We start from the raw sequence: 10,969 nt of genomic DNA on the forward strand, positions 1-10,969 counted from the left end.
GATGGGTTTATAAAAGTTTGCTGTCAGAAATAAAGAGTTTAAAGCTGCAACGACTAGTCTGTTACACTTTCAGTATGGCTAATTTATGTGATTTTTTTTTAAATGAAAAATGGCAGAAAAATCTCTGGTTCAACATGATAATCTTTTTTTTTTCCTGTTTTATTTTATCTGTTAAATATTTGTATTTAGAACTATTAGGACTATTTTTCACTAGTTTCTGACTCTTAGAACAACTTTCTGATTGACTAAGGATAGTAAATAATAAAAATAATCACTAGTTGTAGGCCTAAAAAACATTTGGTTTGGCCACGTCTGCCAAAGTCCAGTCGTTTTTCATCTGTTTGAGGATTTAAAGAAGAACAAAGTGGTCGTTTTATCCAACTTTAAACACTAAATCCTGGACAACAGTCAACAAAGACCCAAACAAACAGTCCTCCTCAGTGACATTTGGAAACTCTAACTGAGTGATTTTCATAATGAGAAAGCACCACAACAGAGAGATATTTATAGTGGTAAGAAGTCGTTATTAAAGCCCAGTCAGAGCTGGTCAGAGCCTCCGAGGTCTTCACAGATGGTCGACCACAGCTGGTTATGAAAGAACGTTATTAGCTGAGTCCTGCTTACACTTTCCTGTGGAGTAATCGATTGCAACACTGACGGACGGGAACTATTTTACACGACACATCAGTTTTTAATTCCTGAAAGGAGATGGAAGTGAACAAACATCAGTCCAGCTGAGGTCGACCACATTAATAACACAGTGTTCTGATGCTGCCATCCGTTTGGCCTCTGTTTGGCTTTTAGTCGCCATAGCAACTTTTTCACGACTTCCTTCTGACTAGATAGTTCACTACATTTAAAGTCTGCTGCTTGGAGTGTCTAAAAAACTGCAAAATACTCAACTCTATTAAAGATTTAAGTAGCCTCCAGGCCTGAAAAGACTATAAACCTGCATTCTGTCCAACAGCCAGCAGGGGGCGACTCCTCTGGTTGCTAACGGAACTCAGATTATATAGAAGTCTATTAGAACATGAGCCGACTTCTTAGTTGATTTATTATCTCAGTGAACGTTTTCCTACAGACTTTATGGTCTCAGTCACTAGTTTTAAGTCTCCTTCAATACAGCATGGTGTTGATCTAATGAATTATGGTCCCATTTAGTGGAAAACAGAAGGTTTGTTTTAGGGCGGGGCTACTTTGTGATTGGCTGAATTTATAGTGGTCAGCATCAAGAAAATCCAGAAAATAGAGCCAATTTTCAAACTTCACAAACAGTAATCCACACACTGAATAAATTTTTACAGTTAAAGCTACTTTCAGCCAACGTTTAGTCACTTAAACAGCTGACTAACATTAACCAAACGCAAACTGACAGCTAAAGTTAAAAGGCGATGGTTTTATCCTTCTTTTATGTGGAGCGTGTTGATTTTTTTCACTATAGAGCCACTAGTGAACACTGCTACTGCTAACAATCTCACATTGCGACGCTCTGCATTTTACAGATAACAAAATTTCTGACATTTCTATAACTCACTTGTTTCTGTCTCCAATTTTGAAACTATTATTGTCAGATTCCTCTAAATACTCGTGTTGAGCCGTTGTCTTCAGATACTTCCAGCGACTTCATGACAGTTCTCAGATCAATTTGTCGACTTACTTCTGCCGCACATTTCACACAACTTTCCCCTTCCCTTTTTCTGTCTCTGTTGCTGCTTTTAAATCACCTCAACTACAGGAAACGGCAGCCTAAGGCACTGAAAACGTTTAGCCAACGTTTGGACCGTGTAATCCGACTTTTTTCAAGGACACCAGCACTGCATCCCAGGCTTAGAGCTACCAGAGAGAACTGTGATTTTTTTCTCCACTGAGATCAAAATAATGAGTGTAGTAGCTATGCAAGAATATCAACTCTGTATGTCTGCTGCTTTTTATTGAATTTTCACCTGTTGGCGCACAAATGGAAAAGCTTCAAACAAAAGCTGTTTATTTGACACTTAATTTGAAAGGTAGCATGTTATAGTTTCTAAATGAATGTTTGTTAGCAAGAGGCTAAAACACAACCAGATTTTTCAATTTTTATCTGTTTCTATAACAATAAATACAAAAACATTTAACTAACCAACACATAATTTGACTTTCTGACTGTTTCTGGGGTTTGGAGTCGACATTGTTGGGTTTCTTTTGTTTTCCACGACAGTAAATCTGAATGAATTATACTCTGGTGCTCATTTTTTTTCTGTGAAATAAAGTGAATGCATCAATTTTGGAAATCTGTTTGGTTGACCAATATGTTTTGTCTTTTTATAGAAGACTATTACCAATTATTATTAATTGAGTAAACAATAACTGATACAGGAAGTCCTCGACTCTTGTTGGAGTTCCATTCCTTCTTCTTCTTGTGGTCGGACGGTTGCTGGTTTGAATCCCTGTTTGAGTTTATTCTGCAGTAAACTGTCTGAGAGCCGATAACTGAGTGAGTGTTTGTCCCAACAACAGCCTTCTTGTTGTTTCAGCCTCCAGCTACTGATCACATGAGAGCTGCTAATGATCTTATGTTAGTCGGTTTGTGTGTTTTTTGCTCTGCAGCCTTTAGCTGAGCTCAGGAAGTGTTGGTGTTTTTCTGTTTTATGGTGAGTTTATGGACTCACACTTCTCCATGTGACAGAATTCACACATCGAGTATGAATTCTTTCTAAAGTGATTCCAGCATGATTCAAACTGAAGGTTCCTCTCAGTGAGACCAGAACGACAGATTTCAGGGATAAAAACTCAGAAACAAGCAGCTTTAAATGAGATCAGTGGGTCACTGAAGCAGCGGAGAAACTACAGCAGGGATCCTGAATGTTGTTGGTTATTTTTAGGTCCAGCAGCTCAGCAGGAAGCCAACACACACCACTGCCACCTGCTGATCTCAGGTCAGGTTGTAGACAGCTGCCAGGTGTGTGTTGCTGTCCAAAGTGGCGTTTTATCACATCTGATCTATAGGACTACAAAGATGGAGGTCATTCTGATCATCATTACCAGAACTGATGGAGTGTTCTTTTAGAAAATATGTATAAAAACTATAAATTTACATATAAGCACTATAAGATACATATAAACACTACAAAGATACATACAAACACTATAAAATACATAGAAACACAACGAAAGACGTATAAACACTATAAAGATACATAGAAACACTATAAAAAATTTTAACTATAAAATACACACAAGCACTATAAAAATACACAACCACTGTAAAATACATACAAACACTACAAAAAATATGTATAAAAACTATAAAAATATGTATAAACACAATGAAAAAATGTTGAAACACTATAGAAATACATATAAACACTATAAATATAAGTATAACACTATAAAAATACATCTTAACTCTATAAAATCCATACAAACACTATAAAGATATGTATATACACAATGACAGCATCAGAAATCAGTCAAAATGCCAACACAATGCATGATGGGACATGTTGTTGATTAGTGACCATCAGCTGAACTCCATGTTTCCTGGTGCATTGTGGGATAATTTGCTGACTATAAAGAGTGTGGAGACTGATTCCAGACATTAAGTTCCAGTGATCAGGATGGTCGTCTGTTTGTGTTTCAGAGGAAATGTGATCTAATTCCTGTTCTGTCTGTCTGTCTGCAGGGAGATCGAATCTTCCAGCGAGCTGTTGGACTGAGCAGACCAAAGGTAAACATCATTTATAGCTCCGCTGATACCTGAGACTCTTTCTCTGTTTTACTCACTATGTGGTCAGAAATACATGCAATGTTTCCAGGGTTCCTCTGCTCAGACTTTGGGGAGAAACAGTAAAATCTATGTAAAGTAAAAACAGTAAGGCTGTTAACTTATTTAACAGAAATCTTTATTAACATTTAATTCACAAAAAATGTTTGAGGAACATTTCTTGAAGTCTTCAAGAACCTTCAAGAGAAGTCCAGTGTACTTCTCTGGACTCCTCTTGTAGGTTCTCGTTCAGAGAAGTCCAGTGGGCTTCTTTTGTAGGTTCTTTATGACGCTCTTGTGGTCCTTGTGTCATTTCTGACCTTCCCTGAAAATTTCATCCAAATCCGTTGGTCTGTTTTTGAGTGATGTTGCAAACGGACGGACAAACCAACGCCGATTGTCACATTACTCCACCATGTTCCTTGGTGGAGTAAACCGGGATCTTGATTGTGAACCATGTTTTGCTTCCTAACATTAGCGTCAGTTGGGTTGTCTGATGTTCTTATGGCTAATCGTCACACATCTCTGTTCTGCACATACTTCTGGTCTCTGCAGTTGTCGGTAGGTCTGCTCTTAGAACTGCTTCCATCAGGTTTTACTGTGATACTCCAGCTCCAACCATCTGCTGCTGTTTGTACTTCTTGTACTGACGGACCACGTCTTGAACATTCCTCTCCTCTCTAATGTTATTTTCATCTGCTCTCTGGTATCTGGACACTTGTTATTATCCCACCGTGTTCATAGCTGAGGCCAAGCCGCAGTGTTTTTCTATTACCGTCCTCAACGTCACGTATTCAGCTTCACAACGTAAATATCAAACCGGTTGTAAAAGAAAAAAAAACCCGGCAGGAACCCAGCAGATGGTTGGAAAGTTAAGTTGTGGTTTCCAAAATAAATGTTCTCGTACAGACTTTCTGGTCGTCCCACATTCATCAGATATCTCTCACTATTAATCATTAGCAGCCGTTTTGTGTTCTTCTTGAGTTTCATGGAAAACCAAATGTCTCTCCAGCATTTAGCCACAGCCGGTTCAGTGTTTTAAATCTGTGGTTGGTGCGGACTAATTCCTGGATACTTGATCCAGAAGTAGGATCATTTTACACAACAGGCTACATGGTTTAGAATAAACACACTGGATGGAATCTGTGAGTTTTTTTACAGGAGGAACGTTTCTACATGTTAGTATTAAATATTAGAACCTGCTGGGTGCCAGGTAGCTGGTGCTAATGTCGCGGAAGAGAAAGAAATGGTTCCAATTTTGAGAGAGCACTTTAGTAGGTTTAGAATTTATAGAGAAAATGATATTTTCTATTTAACACTATTAAGATTTCTACAAACGTTTTACCATCGTTAACAACCAGTTCTTTTAAAACAGGATGAAAACGGATGAATATTTTACTTCAGATTCAGATAGGAACCAATAACCAGCCAAACCCACATGATTTCTTTTTGCTTCTGTCTAGTTTTTCCTCCACTGTAATCATTTTTCTCTGCAGTATAAAGTCCTGCTCCTCTGGTGCAGTTTAAACAGCATTTATTTTACAAAAACTGAAAAGAAAACTTGGAATGTCCAACATTTTTCTGAGATGTTTCTCCATGCTGAATGGATCTCCAACTACTTCCTCCTCTGTTCTCTGTTTCTGAGTCATGCTGACTTTATTTATTCATCCAGTAGCTTTGGTTTTACTCTCAGTCTCACGTCATTTTCTGTCATATTTGTGTTGCGCTTTCTCTTTTTTCTCATTTTGTGTCCCATTTGTGTGTTTTTTTGTGTGTTATTTGTTCTTTTGTCTGCTGTCTATCATTTTCTGTTTAGTTTGTGCTGTTTTTTTTGGTCTCATTTTTGTCATTTTGTTTCTCATTTAGGGTGTTTTGTGCATGTTTTTAGGTAATTTTCTGTTTCGTTTGTCACTTTTTTGTCATGTTTTTTTGTTACTTTGTGTCTTATTTTTGTCATTTCATGTCTCTTTATGCTCATTTTATCTCCACATACTATAGATATTGAACTATTTCCTTATTTCCAGCCTCTACAGACCTTTGCTGTCTCCATTTTGTGTCTCATTCTTATCATTTTATGTGTCTTTTGGACAGTTTTATGTCTTTGTTTTTTACTTTATCTTGTTTTTGTGGTCAGTCAGTACAAACAGAAGAAAAAGACCAGAGAGGCTAAAGTGCAGAAAAACAGTTAAACGTGGTAAGAAATTTTCAAAATAAAACAACACAACAACAGCAGATAAAATAATAATAGAACCAAAAGTCCCATATTAAAATAAGAAAAAACAAGTGGAATAAAAGGAAAATGGAGGATTAAACCATAAAAGACAAGGTTGAAAATAATATTAGTAATACTAAATAAATAAGTAAATAAAGGGTAAAAGGGAATGAAATGAACAAATAAAATGCAGTTCTATAAAACTAAGTTATAAGAAGTGATTTAAAAGACCTAAAATCCAGGTTTCAGCTGTTTTCTCTCCGCTCTGACCTGATTCATGAAGATTTCAACTGGTTTTATTTTGTTTGTGACTGTTTTAACTGTATTTGAACCTGAGGGATTTCCCAGCTGATCCTGAAGTCTCGTTTAAAGCAGCTCTGACCTGAGATCAGTCGGTCTGCGGGTCTCTGTCCTGTTATCAGCCTCACAGCTGCACCTTCTGCTGATCCAGGACAGATTTAAGGCTGTGGTTGTGGTGAAGGAGTGGCTTCAGCATTCATTAAAGGAGGCGGTTTGGCAGCAAACTGGAGGTAAAAATATCCTAGTGACGTCGAATCGACACGAAGCCGACTGGAGGAGCAGAAACAGGTTTAGAACGATGATTTATCATCATAAAAATAGTTTAAGATTCATCCTGAGAAAGACAATCTGTTTATATTTTAACCTCCAAGAAGAGAAGAAAAACTTCCCAAAAAAGTCACCAGAAAAAGTTTAAATTTAGAAAAATCACAGAAAAAAAGGTGTTTTATTGCATGCTAACTGTAAAAAAAAAAAAAAAACACTGAATAAGAACCCATAAATAATGTCCACATTAAAATCAGTGTTTTTATAAATAATAATTTACTCTTTTACATGTGACTGTAAATTACAGTTTCATAGTCACTTCCCTGTTATTTTGAGATTTTATTTGTTTAGTTTTATTATAAATAGTAAAACTAGAAAAAAACAGAATTATTATAATATCTTATATATTTATAAAAATACAGATTTTCTAGGTGGGACATTATTGTGTTTTTTCTCCTTTTTTTACAGTCAACATGTAAAGTCTGGCTTTTTTCTGTGATTTAATTTATATTAATATTATCTGTAATTTAACACATCAGAGAAAATGTTAAAACTTCCTGTTATTTTGCAGATTTTTTGTTTTAGTTTTTCTTGAATTATAGATAATAACCAGTAAAAAAAAAAACACACAGAGAAAAAAGTATTAATTTACCAGAAAAAAGGCAAACTGTAAAAAATCTATCAAATCAAAAATCTGTATTTTAACAAATAGTAAATAATTTCTTTCACAACATTTGACCATAAAATTATTTTATTTTTACAGTACTTAAATAAGTAAAACACACATCTCTGTATTTTAACAGATGTGTGCTGTAATTTGAAATAAACTCTATATATTAACTTTTACTTAACAGGTTTATCCTGTTTTGATAAATTATTGAAAATCATATATTTTACATTCTCTGTCATTTTCACAGTTTTTACATCTTAGGAACGTCACAATGTTTTTTTCTGCTTCTTGCTGTCAGATGTTTTAACTGTTTGGTTGGTTTTTTCTTAGTTTTTTTACAGTTTATAATTTGGCCTAATGGAAGCAGAAACAGACTAAAGTTCAAAGTGAACTTTGCTGTTAATATTTCTACATGTGTAGAGAACGAGAATTCTGTCCCTCAGTGTACAAAAATATAAATAAGAGAGCAAACAAGTCAGCAGAATAACTGTAGCTGCAGCAGAATAACAGGAGAAAATAAACTTGTTTATTTTCTGTTTGTAGTATAAATGTTAAAAGACTGAGATTGTAGGAAGCCAAACTTGAGCCTCTCTGACATTGGTTCTGTTGGTTTCTGTCTGAAATATTTCTGCCTCCAGTCGTACAATAGAAAGAACTTCCTGCTGCAGAAAAAATAGATTCAGAGCTCCAGCAGCTTCAGGGTCAGATTTCAGCAGCTGAGGGCCAAAGAAGTCCACAATAAACCAGTACCAGGACCCACCGAGGACAACATAGATCCACAATAAACCAAGACCAGGACCCACGAGGACCACATAGATCCACAATAAACCAGGACCCATTTACAAGAAGAAAAGGGGCAAACTAAAACCAAAATGTCCACACCAAAAAATATGTATTTCAACAAATTTGCATTTATAATAATTTGCTCTTTTAACAACATGTGGACTGTAAAATTACACAGTTTTGTTTTCCCAGATTCTTTTTTTTTTTTGTTTTGTTGAATTGTAGATAAAAATCACAGGAAATTATTGTACTATATTATAAAATAATAATAAAGAATAATAAAATAAAAAGAAAATAACAAAAAATATTAATTTGCAAGAAACAAAGTGCAAACTGTAAAAAAATAGTAAATACTTTCTTTCATTACTTTATTTTTGCAGCATTTAAACAAGAAAAAATATGTAAATGTTATTAATATTAGTATTTTTACAGATATTTACCGTTATTTAAAAGGAAATCTAGATATATTATGTTATTTTACAGATTTTTCCCGTATTGATAAATTTAGGGAATATATTGTAAAATCACACAAAAAACATGTTAATCTATTTATCACAAATAGTATATATATATATATATATATATATATATATATATTTTTTTTTTTTTTTTTTTTTTTTTAAAAACAATGTGTGTCTCTAAAATGACGGCTTTGTCGTTAAAAATGTCCCTATTTGTTTTGATATTTGCTGTTATTTTCATCCTCCTTACAGCTTTTGAACATTAAACTGTTCCACCATGTTTTTAATGTATTTATATTAATTAAAATGCCGTATTTTCCAGTTTATTTTCAGAGTATTCAGGGTTTATCAGTAGAATCCTCCCAGAGCAGCTCTCTGGAACAATCTGCTGACAGGAAATGATGTCATCCTGCTCCAGGTCCCAGGGGAAGTGATGTCATGTTGTTTGGCTCAGCAGCTTGTTTCTCTGTGTTCTGATACGATACAGAACAAACTGACAACTGTACCAGTAGACGACGGACCTTAAAGCAGTACTTCCACTGCTCGTATAAATACTCCTGTAGTAACGAGGTTCTAAACAGATCTACCTGTTAGTGGAGTAGAGGCTGGACATGAACTAGAACCTCATCTGGTTCTTAACAGATCTACCTGTTAGTGGAGTAAGAGGCTGGACATGGACTAGAACCTCATCTGGTTCTAAACAGATCTACCCTGTTAGTGGAGTAGAGGTTGGACATGGACTAGAACCTCCATCTGGTTCTAAACAGATCGTACCTGTTAGTGAATTAGAGGCTGGACATGAACAGAACCTCGTCTGGTTCTAACCAGATCTACCTGTTAGTGGAGTGATAGCTGGACATGGGACTAGAACCTTCATCTGGTTCTAAACAGAATCTACTGTTAGTGGAGTAGAGGCTGGACATGGGACTAGAACCTCATCTGGTTCTAAACAGATTCTACCTGTTAGTGGAGTAGAGGCTGGACATGGACTAGAACCTCAATCTGGTTTCTAAACAGATCTACCTGTTAGTGGATTAGAGGTTGGACATGGGACTAGAACCTCATCTGGTTCTAAACAGATCTACCTGTTAGTGGATTAGAGGCTGGACATGGAACAGAACCTCGTCTGGTTCTAAACAGATCTAACCTGTTAGTGGAGTAGGAGGCTGGGACATGGACTAGAACCTCATCTGGTTCTAAACAGATCTACCTGTTTGGTGGATTAGAGGGTTGGACATGAACTAGAACCTGATCTGGTTCTAAACAGATCTACCTGTTAGTTGGGATTAGAGGCTGGACATGAACAGAACCTGATCTGGTTCTAAAACAGATTCTACCTGTTAGTGGAGTAGAGGTTGGACATGGACTAGAAACTCATCTGGTTTCTAAACAGATCTACCTGTTTAGTGGATTAGAGGCTGGACATGAAACAGAACCTCGTCTGGTTTCTAAACAGATCTACCTGTTAGTGGAGTAGAGGCTGGAACAATGGACCTAGAACCTCATCTGGTTCTAAACAGATCTACCTGTTAGTGGAGTAGAGGCTGGACATGGACTAGAACCTCATCTGGTTCATAAAAAGATCTAACCTGTTAGTGGGAGTAGAGGCTGCGACAATGGACTAGAACCTCATCTGGTTCTAAACAGATCTACCTGGTTAGTGGATTAGAGGTTGGGACATGGACTAGAACCTCATCTGGTTCTAAACAGATCTACCTGTTAGTGGATTAGAGGCTGGACATGAACAGAACCTCGTCTGGTTCTAAACAGGATCTACCTGTTTAGTGGAGTAGGAGGGGCTGGACATGGACTAGAACCTTCATCTGGTTCTAAACAGATCTACATTTGGTGGATTAGAGGTTGGGACATAACTAGGAACCTGATCTGGTTCTAAACAGGATCTACCTGGTTAGTGGATTAGAGGCTGGACATGGACTAGAACCCTCATCTGGTTCTAAACGATCTACCTGTTCGTGGATTAGAGGGCTGGACATGAACAGAACCTCGTCTGGTTCTAAACAGATCTACCCTGTTAGTGGAGTAGAGGGCTGGACATGGACTAGAACCTCATCTGGTTCTAAACAGATCCTACCTGTTGGTGGATTAGAGGTTGACATGAACTAGAACCTGATCTGGTTCTAAACAGGATCTACCTTGTTAGGGGGATTAGAGGCTGGACATGAAACTAGAAACCTGATCTGGTTCTAAACAGATCTACCTGTTTAGTGGATTAAAGGCTGGACATGGACTAGAACCTCATCTGGTTCTAAACAGATCTACCTGTTAGTGGATTAGAGGCCTCGGACATGGACTAGAACCTCATCTGGTTTCTAAAACGGATCTACCTGTTTCGTGGATTAAAGGCTGGAACATGGACTAGAACCTTGTCCTGGTTCTAAACGGATTCTACCTGTTCGTGGATTAAAGGGCTGGACATGGACTAGAACCTCATCTGGTTCTAAACAGATCTACCTGTTAGTGGAGTAGAGGCTGGACATGAACTAGAACCTGATCTGGTTCTAAACAGATCTACCTGT

General features: G+C 36.7%; 1 protein-coding gene across 1 annotated transcript in view; it reads left to right on the plus strand.

The window, feature by feature from the left end:
- Positions 1 to 10,969, plus strand: part of LOC111584947 (ras-associated and pleckstrin homology domains-containing protein 1-like) — a 194,798-nt gene that overhangs the window by 30,739 nt on the left and 153,090 nt on the right. Inside the window, exon 2 of the mRNA XM_055015544.1 lies at positions 3,662 to 3,706. The gene's annotated coding sequence lies outside the window, so the exon portion shown is untranslated. The remainder of the gene's footprint in view (positions 1 to 3,661; positions 3,707 to 10,969) is intronic.

The sequence above is a fragment of the Amphiprion ocellaris genome, chromosome 11 (genome assembly GCF_022539595.1).
Source record: "Amphiprion ocellaris isolate individual 3 ecotype Okinawa chromosome 11, ASM2253959v1, whole genome shotgun sequence".
Lineage (NCBI taxonomy): Eukaryota > Metazoa > Chordata > Actinopteri > Pomacentridae > Amphiprion > Amphiprion ocellaris.